Source organism: Neolamprologus multifasciatus, chromosome 22 (genome assembly GCF_963576455.1).
Source record: "Neolamprologus multifasciatus chromosome 22, fNeoMul1.2, whole genome shotgun sequence".
NCBI classification, from domain to species: Eukaryota; Metazoa; Chordata; class Actinopteri; order Cichliformes; family Cichlidae; genus Neolamprologus; species Neolamprologus multifasciatus.
In genome coordinates, this window is record NC_140459.1 from 30,361,843 (window position 1) to 30,373,791 (window position 11,949).

At 39.2% G+C, this 11,949-nt stretch overlaps 1 protein-coding gene across 1 annotated transcript in view; it reads left to right on the top strand.

The window, feature by feature from the left end:
* Positions 1-7,419, top strand: part of fndc5b (fibronectin type III domain containing 5b) — a 33,210-nt gene extending 25,791 nt beyond the window's left edge. The window contains exon 6 of the mRNA XM_085147711.1: positions 1,978-7,419. The gene's annotated coding sequence lies outside the window, so the exon portion shown is untranslated. The remainder of the gene's footprint in view (positions 1-1,977) is intronic.
* The last annotated feature ends 4,530 nt before the right edge of the window (positions 7,420-11,949 follow it).

Consider the following 11,949-nt stretch of genomic DNA (forward strand, 5'->3'; position numbering starts at 1 on the left):
TCTTTGGTAAGAGAAGGTCCAGTAAAAATGTAATAATTTATTCTCTTTGCATCAGAGAAAAGTTCATTTTAAAAAAATCGGAAAAGTAGAAACAGCCTTTGATCATGTTATGAGTGATGTTGCATAGCTTGTCCGCTAGAGGGAGCTCTGCAACTTCCCTGTCGGCTGTTTGGAAAGCCACAAACAACAACCAACTAACCTGACCAGAGTCAGGGATGGCGTAAATTAGTAAAAATAGAACAACATAAACAACTTAAAAATTTGTTTATGTTTTATGTGTCTGAAAGGAAAAAAAATAGCCAATATACAATAATATTAGGCTTTTAAAATCACCAAATATTGGTGTTGTTATTGGTCTTGAAAATCCCATATCCTTCAGGCTCTAGTGACATCAATCACCAGTGTTGGGCAAGTTACTTTGAAAAAGTAATTAATTATAGTTACTAGTTACTTCTTCAAAAAAAGTAACTGAGTTAGTAACTGAGTTACACGATTCTAAAAGTAATTGATTACTTGAAAAGTAACTATTGCGTTACTTTAGAAAAAAAATGTAACCCTCTGGGGTGCAGTGTGTAATTGGCCATATTTAACTACTTTTGATTTTCCCTCCACATTTCACCTTTAAGAACTACTTACTTTGCCTTGCTTGGTATCATTCTTTTCAGCACAACCTCGCGTGTCTGAATTCACAGTCATGTTTTCATTTTGACATACTGTATTAACACAATTGATCTAAAATCAGACAATCTGAGTAGAAAAAGTTATATGTTCTATTGTAACAACAACAAACATGTTTATTGAATCATATTTCATAACTTTAAATGCAAATATAAATTGTCAATTTTAAAAAACATATGCATAAGTTTTGCAAACAACAAAGTTATTTACAGCTATTTACCTTTTACCCCTTTTTTTTAAAATAACCATAACAATCAGCTGTTCTGCATTCAATAAGATGCCACACAAATTATTTGTGCCACTCCAAAAAAAATCATTTTCTCTGTCCACTATAAAGGAGAACATCACAGCCTGATACTTGCAGGCCTGACAGCAGCAGGTGTATCACGCCTCCTGTTTTCATTCAGCAGTTGCGTCATTGTTGTGACACACAACGGAAAACTATCCACAACACTACACACTAACTACACAAGACAACACATTAACTACACACTACAAACACGCTAAACGTCACAAATCTCTTTTTCTGCTTTCTTTCTCTCTCTCTCTCTCTCTCTCTCACTCCTAAAATTTCCACCTCTTCCTAAACAACCAAATGTCATGTTGCCATATCATCTTTTGATCCAGGTGTTGTGCCAAAAAGTGATTACCGTCTGTAGCGCCCAGATTACTTACGTAGACAGCTACTTAAGATGCGGTAAGCTGAACACAGCTTCAACCGTCTGTTTGTTGGAAAATAGTGACGCGACCGCACCGCATTTTCTTGTTAGCAACGGTAACAGCGTTGTAACAATAGAAATAGTAATTAGTTAGATTACTCGTTACTGAAAAAATTAATGCTGTTAGTAACGCCGTTACTTGTAACGCCATTATTCCAATCACTGTCAATCACTGAGAAGCAAGGCTGCTTTATGAAGCCATCGACACGCTTTTGCTGTGGTCTGACTGAGAGACAAGGCCATACTGGACTTTTATCAGTTGGCGACTTGTCAGTAAAAAACACAGGCTTACTCTAAACTCATACCCTGCTTTTTTTGTGCTTAAGGGGACAGTTATTTTAAAAAAACAAAATCCTCAGGCTTTTGCTGCTCTATTCAGCAAAATCCAAAACTAGTGATTAAGACCATAAACTCATCAACTAATTGGTGACTTGGGTCATATTGCAAGGGAGCAAAAAGCAAATTTTGAGTGCAATTATCCACACAAGAAAGTACATTTTGAAAATGGCACAAAACAAACATCATCCTGACTAATCTTCAGCCTTTTGTTGTTTAAGTAAAATGACTCTGTTTCTTTCAGATCCTGAGACCAACGGAAAGCCATTCTCAGAAAATATACTCAAGAACAGATAATCCATTACAGAAACTCTTCTTGACACAATGGAGAGCTCTGCAGCTACAACAGGCACAAATGTGAACTTGCAAAATGAAAAGCTGCAAAACAGTGAAAGAGGAAACACCAGATGATAAAACTCCTTTCACTTTTGTAGCAACCCAAAAATGGATCGCGGCTGATGCAGACACGAGATATTAAATGGCTGTCGGTCAAGCTCTTCTTGACGAGAACTGCTTAACCCGTATGTTCCAGTTACTCCACATCGGTGGCATCCAATCCCAGGAATGGATCATTAAACATGAATGTCAGCTTCAGGTTTGTATCATCGGTCAGAGATGGCAGAAGTGCAGACTGCCACACACGAATAGCTGGTCCAGGAACCAGTCGGCACACAACAAAACAAGCTAAAGACTTTCTCTTTTTCTATGTCTGTCCATCTGCATCACCTCCTTTCTGTCTTTATAACAGCCCTCTGTGTAGCAGCTCATCTCTCTCCCTTTCTCTCTGTGTCGATGTCTCAATGATAAGCACATTGCTGTTTGGTGCTTCTCCTGTGATTGTTTTAGCCCTTACAATCCCAGTCCTGATTATGGAATGATTATATTGTTGGGTCGGAAGTATTAAAAAACTCAGTTATTTGTTTTTAAGGTTAGATTTAGGAGTTTTCCTTCTCGCTTAAAGGGATTCTTAAGTCCAGCTTGTTAATTCGGGAATAAAAGATCAGGACAACGTGAAAAACCATGCATGTGCACAGTTGCAGCCAATTTGTTACCAGTTAGCCAGCTATAATTGTCTGTGCATCGGGGAGGAAAAAGACTGGCGTAGCTGGAAATAACAGATTTCTGTTCGTATTGAGGGTTACTGCTCATTAATGCATATGCAGCACCATATGTCATCTGCAATCTGCAGCGGGATGTGAAGGGAATATGGATGAAGATATGTAGGGCATGTTCCTAATGAAATGTATACAAAGGGTAAAATGTTTGCCCGAGTTTCTTGAAGACCAATAAGGGAAGCTGAGAAGTAGAAACCTTGAGATGTTGTCCAGTCACAGACAGACCTGTTTTTATGCTCACCGGTAGCTATGAGTTGGAGTGGGTTCAGCACAGCTAAACAAGCATATTGTCCAGGAATTGTCCAAGAAACAATTTGTTGATTGTGAAGACTTTGAGAGAACAATTTCATGAAAAGAAAACTTCAGTATTGGCTTGGGTTTAAGTTAGGGTGAGGGTTTTGGTTGGGGTCATCAGCAATGACAACTCAGCCCACACAAGGTTTACAAACAGAGTGGCTGAACCTTTTGACTCCACATGAACAAACTGGCTTGTTGATTGGTTAGGTGTTTGTGTGCAATTTAGGTTTTCGTATGACTTTAATATGCTAATCTTTAGACTGCTCGCCTGCTTTCCTGTAGTCTGGGCAATGGTTATGCCTACCCCTGAAGTAGCCCACCTATTATTCCCACACTCCACCTCTCCAGTCCAGGACTATAAAAAACAGTCCTGCCACTTTTGTCACAGTAAGTAACAAACTAAGTGATATGAGGCTTTGTTCTGTAGATTTAATCACCCAAACTTTGATTGACTGACGATGACTGAAAACCTGGATAGTGATATAATCTATGTGCTACTAAGTGTATTTTTCAGTTGTTACAATAACTAAAAATACAACTTAAATATGTGTCATTATCTTTAATACTCTTGACAGTTGAACAGTTCAAATTCATATTCATGTCTAATGTAACAACCAAACTAATCCGTTTTATGTGGCCCAACCACGGAAGGATTAAGTTTTTGTATTGATCCGATACCAATTAATACATAACAGGCATTACCAATACTAATACTGCTACTCTTGACCTATGAAGGCAGCTTATGTAGGGCAGAGCAGTGTGTCAGGATTTATGAGATGAATTGTTAATTTGCAAATTTTAAACACTAAATCATCATAATTTTTACTTTCCGTAATAATTAGTTAACACAACGAAACACAACCTTCAGCTTTTCATGTATTTTCAAAATGAAGTGGAGTGTAAATGTGCCTGTCTCTAAAGCACCGTGGGTCAACTTCTGCTGTTAAAATGGGCTATAGGATATGAATAAAATAGACATGACAGTCAACACAAAAAAGGGAAGACACTTTTCATAGTGTGTGTTTAAAGTATTTTTTTTTTATTTCCCAAAAAAGTTATTTAACACACTTCAGTGGGCTCCATATTGAACTTAGAAGATGGAATCAAAGTATTGATTGTATCACACTAGTATCGATCCTAACAATAGGTGGGTGGATCCAACCGCCTCGACTCAAGATTCCAGCAGGGGATTTTATGCAGGAAGGAGTTAATTAACATGTAAAAAAAAATCATTAAAAAAAGACCAAAATCAACAATCAATTAGTCCTGCTACAAAGTATGTCTAACCATAGCATTTTATAATTAGCTTTGGGGAGGGTGTGGCTCAGGAGGTAGAGCGGGTCATCTACCAATCAGAAGGTTGGTGGTTTATTCCCGTGTCTGTGTGTTGAAGTAACATTGGGCAAGATACTGAGCTCCAAGTTGCCCCAGATGCATCCATCGTGTGCGTGAATGTTAGATGAAGGCACTTGTCTAACAAGATCTAGAAAAAAAGAGTCACTGGGTGAATGAGGCTTGCAGTGCAAACCGATCTCAGAGTTAAAAAAGCGCTATTTAATAGCAGTCCCCAACCTTTTTTGCGTAGGGTATGAATAACCCTATTCATAACACACGGGAAAAGACCCAGGGAATCCGAATTGATGATAAAAACGATAGAAAATAACGATAAAAACTGATAAAAACCCTGAAAACAATCAATTTCACACCTGAGCCTCAACTCTCGTGGCCCGTTATGAAACACCTCACAGACCATTACCGGTCCGTGGCCCAGGGGTTGGGGACCACTGCTATAAGTACCAGTCCATTTACCACCAGTGTGTACTTAACAGCAGCTGAAAGTAGTCCCCAACATATATAATCTGCTAATTCCTGATTAGGCAACATTTGTGGGTAAAAAAAATCATAATTGCCCAGATGTTCCATGTTTAAAAACAGAAAGTAGATGTGTTTATGGCAGTTCTAAAGGTTTATGTCTTCAGTTGGAGCAGATGGATGAAAAGTGAGCGCTGCGGGCAGATTAGCGAACAGATTGTTGGTTTTAGTCTTTTCTCAGGATTTGCAGACAAAACCATATATATGTAAAATAAGGAGAGGCTAATTTTCAAAAGCAAAAACAAATGGAGATTATATTTGAAGTCAAGGGAAATCATAATTTGCTACCTAAGCTTTTAAGCAGATGTGGATACAATATTAATAAATGAGAAATCCAGTGTACATTTTTATAGTGTTACTCCTCCAAGGGATACAGAAGAAGGAGCGAAACACATCATCTGGCTAAAGATAAACCTTCTTTTTATTTTAAAGTTTCCTGTTGAATTATATTGTATTATCTGCACAAATATATTGGACAGCAGCCCCTTTACACCGATGCTCTCTAGTTGAGTTCCCTCAAAAAGTCAGACAGAAAAATGCTGCAAAGCTGAACTCAGCAGAGTTGCATCCTTATTAGAGATAATGAGTGAATGTCTGAATGCCTCGCTGGTTGAGATGGCTGCTAAAAAGGAGCACGTATACGCACATATACGATTTAAATACTGCCGCGTGCTGAGAGAGAGCAGGGCTTTGCGTTCTCATCAAAATCAATTCTGCCAAGGCCTCGCCCTGCCATCCATTTTTCACCCTCTCCCTACTTTATCAGCCTTTCTTTTTTCTTCCTCTGTCCCCAGCCACCTTTATCCACCTGCATTCTCCCCCATTTATGACTCCACCCTCACTTTCAATCCCTCTGTCACAATACTCTTTTCTTCATATATCACATCACCCTTCCTTGTTTCTACCCTTCACTAGTCTCGTCCTCTCTCTTCTTTCCTCTCCCCTGATTCTCATTATATCCACTTTCAGGCTCCCGTTAGCTGCCTTCTCCCTCTTGGCATCAGCTCTGCTCTCTCTCATTCATTCGGCCCCGGCCCACTGCCTATCTCTCGCTTGCTCTTCTGCCCATTTATCACCTTTTTGTCTCAGACTGGCTGAGATGGACACTTTACCTGGTAAACAAGTGAAAAAAAAATAGACTAAAGGGAGGAGGAAAATGAGAGTAGCAGTGAAGGAGAACTCTTGAGGAAAGGGAAAAATAAGATAAGTAGAGGAATTTTTCACTGATAAGCACATTTAAGTATAGCCTAAGCAGCACTTTTTACACAGTTTGGGGCTTTTATAAACAAACAAACAAAAAAAATCTGAAAGCAAAAGCGTAAAAACTTGTATTTACACTAATAACTGTTAGCATGTCTGGTTAACTAGCTAACTAGACAGTCCTATTCTAAACCAGCATTGTGTTTATGCAGCATTTCTGACATTGTGGATGCTAGCATTTCATAGTTGCTAATTAGCTAGCCTGCACTCTGTATTGGATTTGGGTGAACAGCACCAGCCACTAAATGTACCAAGCACATTGGTTAGTCTTTATCCTTAAAGCCTTTTTGTCTTTTGATGTGAGAATGGTTTGAATGTAATAGTCAGGCCTTTAATATTTCTTTATTAATACTATACTTGTACTATATTTACCAGATCAGTCCTCTGAAAACCATAGGAGAGAGAAATAACATCGTGGAAGAGACATAAAATTAGTCAAAAAAATATCCTAAATACATTTAGAATATATTTAGAACAACAAATTAAATTTCTTTTAGCAATTATTGTTTTTTTAATGTCCCAATTCCAACCCTCCTCCTTTATCCAGGCGTGGGACCAGTCAAAAGTGACTCTGGCAGAGTTACTTCTTTTGTGTGTGTGTGTGTTTTTAAGTAGTTTTAAACCTTGTGATCCACAAAAAGTAACAGCTAAAGAAGAACTGACTGCATTACAGTCATGGCGAGAGCAGCGGCTTCGCTCATGTGTGATTCATTTGCAGTTTGGACGTGTAGGGGTGAACATGTCCTTCTCTGACAGCAGATGGGGGTGACTCCTGTATGAGGACTACCTGCTGCTAAAGGCACGGTGCCCACGGCAGCACCCGCTGCTTGTTGAGAGTAAGAGCGATACATGCTTTCACGGCAAAAAATCGTCATAAGTCTTCCTAATAACACCAGCAAAAGTCGCCAGATTTGTTGCTAGTTGCTTTTTAGAAAAAAAGTCGCTAATGGGGTTTGAAAACTTGCTAAATATAGCGACAAAGTCACTAAGTTGGTAATACTATAGCCTTCAAGACAAGGTTTTAATTGGAGCTAACTTTAGCTTCATTAGCTTGATAGCTATAGCACATGTTGTATGCTAGCATTTGCTGTTTTTCAGGAGCCAAACTCAGCAGCCACTGGTTAGAATCCAGTGAACTGGTCACTCTTGAATGAGAAACTGTTTTCATCTAAATTTGCAGAATGGTTCAAAAGAATTAACAATAATATCAAATGGTTGTACAGGGAAGACAAGTGTAGCTCAACAGAGAAAAGGTTTATTGAATGGACATTGGAAAGGTGTTCCAAATGAAAGAAGGAAAAATCCACAAAAGTAATTTAACAGCAGCTATAAAATCTCATCTTTGCTGATCTTTGGTGTTTAATTTATATGCCTGTGATACTGAGGCATATAGGCTTTACACTTTTGATCACAGAAAGCATTGAAACATTGGTTACTCTTTAATGTGGGATGAAGATTAAAAAAATCAACAAATTCGTTCACATATCTCTGTGAAGGTTCTCAGTCATCCAGGTCATCGTAGTCAAAGGAGCTTGCAAAGAAAAGCGTCTGGACTTCTTTGCAGATGGACAGCTGTCCATCTGCATCTTAAGGATAAAGGACACTCTTTCGAGGATGCCAATGTTCACATTTTGGACAGAGAGGACAGATGGTTTGAAAGAGGAGTGAAAGAAGCCATCTATGTCCACTGTGAGCGACCATCTTTGAACAGAGGCGGTGGTTTACGACACCAACTCTCTGCCATCTATAATCCAGTTTTGAGATCCCTTCCCAGACGCCTTAAGGCCCACTCACACCCTGGGCCATCTGACCTCAGGAATTCGCATGATAAGGTGGGGCCAGGTTTCACAATGAAATCACCCGAAACTCTGGCTGATTGGGACCCACACCCAGTTCCACACCTTGGCGCAGGCGATTAGAGGATCATCAGGGGGTCCTTTTGTCCCTCTGTGGGGGGACACTCCCACTAGGATTATATCTGGGACTCTCCACCATTTGACCTTAGAACTGAAGAAGCCTCTCGGATGAGAGGTGAAACGTCTTCAAGTAACTTAAAGAAGTCCAGACGCTTTTCTTTGCAAGCTCCTTTGACCCGTTCACATATCAGTTTCTTAAACCATATTGATGTAAAACAAGCGTGTCTACAGAGCAGAGGGATTTAAGAAATTACTTCGATTTAATAATAATTTAGTAGAGTATAGGGACAAACTGTCTGACATTAAAGAAATGAAATTAAGTGGCACAAAGGCAAACATTCAAAGAGAAGACTGGTGATTTTGGGGAGCATATGATACTTGAGGCGATGACAGAAGTAGGGCACCATGACCAGTACTGTAGAGCACAGCAGAATTAAAGAACAAGCATGTCAAACAAAATAGACTCCAGGGAAGTGAATGTCAGGCTTTTTCAAAGAGCAGTGTAGCTGGTCTTTTAGAAACTTGTGTTAGACTTGCTGTTGTTGCTCCGTCTGCACATGTGGACAAAGAGGAAAGCAGAGAAAGGTTTCAGTCAGCAAATCTGGAAGTATGTTTAAAAAGCCCTCTTGTTTCCCATTTGACATCCTTTTTAAAAAAGTCTGCTAAAACTGCGAAAAAGAGGACAGGAAGGATATTCCTGTTGTGCTGGTGTTAATCCTGACCATGCTTGTAGACCTCTCTATTATTCTAATATTTTCTCTAAGACATTCTGTGGAAAGATTGATTCTGCTGAAGTAAAACATTGTTTGTCCGTGTACATACCGTCATGTGAACGGAGGAATCTGCGCTTTGTGTTAACATCTTTCGCAGAAGTTATTTAACTGCTCTTTAATTGTTTCTTGTTTAAACTGATTGGTGGTAATCAAAATGATTTTGTGAGCGTTTAGCTGAGATTCTGATGCCATACACGTCTATATTTAAATGACAGACCTAGTGGCACAGCCTGTGAAACCAGATGTTCTCCCTCTGACCCTGGTATCAGGGGCACTAGGGTTCAACAGGTTAAGCTAAACTAATGATTGGTTTTAGAACTGAAGAAGTCCAGTCACCTTGTTTTCAAGATCCCAAGACAGTGTTGGTCCATATTCCAGTCAGCACACTGCTTTCTATGTTGAACAAACCAGGCCAACACAGGCAAATCCTCTCTAAAGACATCAATAATTAAGTTGGTGCCCACTGATGTGCTTTTCCTTTGATTCACCCTCTCCTAAGCAAGGCAGTATGTGCACCGAGTTAAGATCAGGCTTTGTAAAAACCAGCTGGTGCAGACAGCCCCAGATCACTGCACATATCCCCAATTTTACTCGAAAACTAGTGCTACAGCTCTGGTAGAAGTAATTAAGTACCAGTGAGGTTTGTAGGCGAGCTTAAACATGAGAGCATCATCTTGTCTACAGACTAGACCCGAAAGAACATAGAGTATAAAATGTGGACATACTGTAATGTCACACATAGATTTGCAAAGTCCCATCCTGATTTCTTCTACTGAACATTTTCATTGCAGTCTTGGTTTTTTGAAACCAGCTATGGTGAGAAAGAAGCAGGTCTGACTGTGAAACTGCATGCTCATTGGCCAGCTTATTGTTGACAAGTTATTAGCCAATGAACATACTCTGAAACTAGATTTATAAAAATGACCTTGTTTTTGTTCATTATGGCCCAAAATGAGTAACCACAAGCACAGCAGAAAACATGTCCAGAGGTCAAGCTCGATGGGACCAGGAGTCTTTTTTGGTGTCGCCCCCTGATGGCCATTAAACAAAGCAGATATTTAAGGCATGTCGTATTGGCTTTACTTTTCAGACCTGGGAAGCTACGCCCATCTTTTATACTGTTTGACAAAATAGCAAAACGGACAAAAACTATTATAACGCAAATTAAAAAATCTAAATCTGCTCTTCTTTTTAACATTGCTTTTTTTATATCACTTGTAATATGTTCCTCTTTGTGGTCATTGAGAAAAAAACTGAAACTTTTAACAATACTTAATACTTAACAATACATAATGACATTTTTTCTTCCATTTACGAGCAGCTATTACTGCAAATGAAACCATAAATTAATTGACAACATAAATACAGGAAACTTCTTTTTTTTTTTTTTTTTGCTTAAATTGTGGCCATGATATCCAAAAATACGATGAAATCCTTTTTTTTATTTTGAATGCACAGATCCAAATTGATATTAGACTCATGAAGAAATAAAGAATTAAGCTATTTGAAAGTACTGAGTGTTTGATATTCATGTCACGTACGTGACGTGGGAACTTTCCCCTAATCAGGGTGCACGGGGGTAAACACTAAACGTAATCTGAGGGTGATAAAAGTAGAAATATACTTAGTGACTGTGCAGCTACCGAAGCTGAAGTGGTCATTTTCATAGCGGTCGAATCCAAGCACACATAGACGCACACTCACTCATCCACCACGTCTATTCTCCAACTGGCTGCAGTCCAAACTGACACATGGAGAGAGAAGCAGCAGAAGGTAGGCCTGTCCCAAACAGCTCAGTCTCTGTCTATCTGAGGCTGCAGGAAGCCACTGAACAGCTGCTCAAGGTGAACGTCCAATGAGGCATGTGCAAATATGAAGCTCGAGACTGGGAGAGAGACCTAAAGACAGAGACCGAGTGAGGCACACGCACAGAGAGGGGAGGATGAGTCAGAGAATCAGAGGGAATAGGCTCATGAGTGACAGACGCAGAGGGGCAGGAAAGATCATTATACCCGATGGGGTTCGCTGAATCGAACCTCCGATTTCAGTCACAGTGACATGTTTGAATCTTAACAGGGGTGTCTTTTGTTTGCGGCGTGACAAGAGTCTCAATTTGGATTTGAATGTGTCATCATGGACAGAAACTGCGCTAGCGAAATTGTAAAAAACAACAAACAAACAATCTGAGAACTTATCACATTGGCCAAACAGCATCCGATCCACTCACCAGTTCTTACTCTACTTTGTGTCCATAGGTGTCCTGAAAGCAGCTATACTTGCAGCAGAGGACTTTTAAGTGCTCATTCACACTCGCAGCCTCTCTCCTTTGTACGTCATAAACCCAGATATAACTATGTAATTTAAGTCATTGTGACATGATGAATATCCGTGAGCTTCTCAGTAACCCCGGCCTTAAATCCAACTCCTGTTCATCTTCAAACCGAAGCCTATGGCTAAAAAAGAGCCAATTCCCACTTGTTTGCCTGTACTGTAGACTGGATGACTGAATACTGAGAACCTTGAATAAGGCCCTACATAGTGTAGAGAAGAATAGGGCCGTTTACTTATGGCATATATTGTTCATTATGTCAAAGCAAATAACCAAGAAGCATGGATTTACAGCAGAATAATGTGAGTCTGTGTTTTATGTACACCATGTCTGTTGAACCATTTTGATGTTAATGGGATAAAACCTGTTCATGAGGGCTAGCATGACTCTGCTATTGTTCACACTCATGGTATATATATATATAAATATATATATATAAATATACTATTTCTATGAAAATATAAATGTCTAATTATGTATCAACACGGAAAAGAAATAAAATATTTTCAAAGCACCATGTATGTGTCATCTTGTTTGCTGCACTCGCTGTACATCTGTAATAATTATACGTTTATACAAAAATGGTAACTATTTACAGCTTTTGATTCACTCACTTGATCAGTTCACTTTAATTTATTTTATTTATCACTGTAT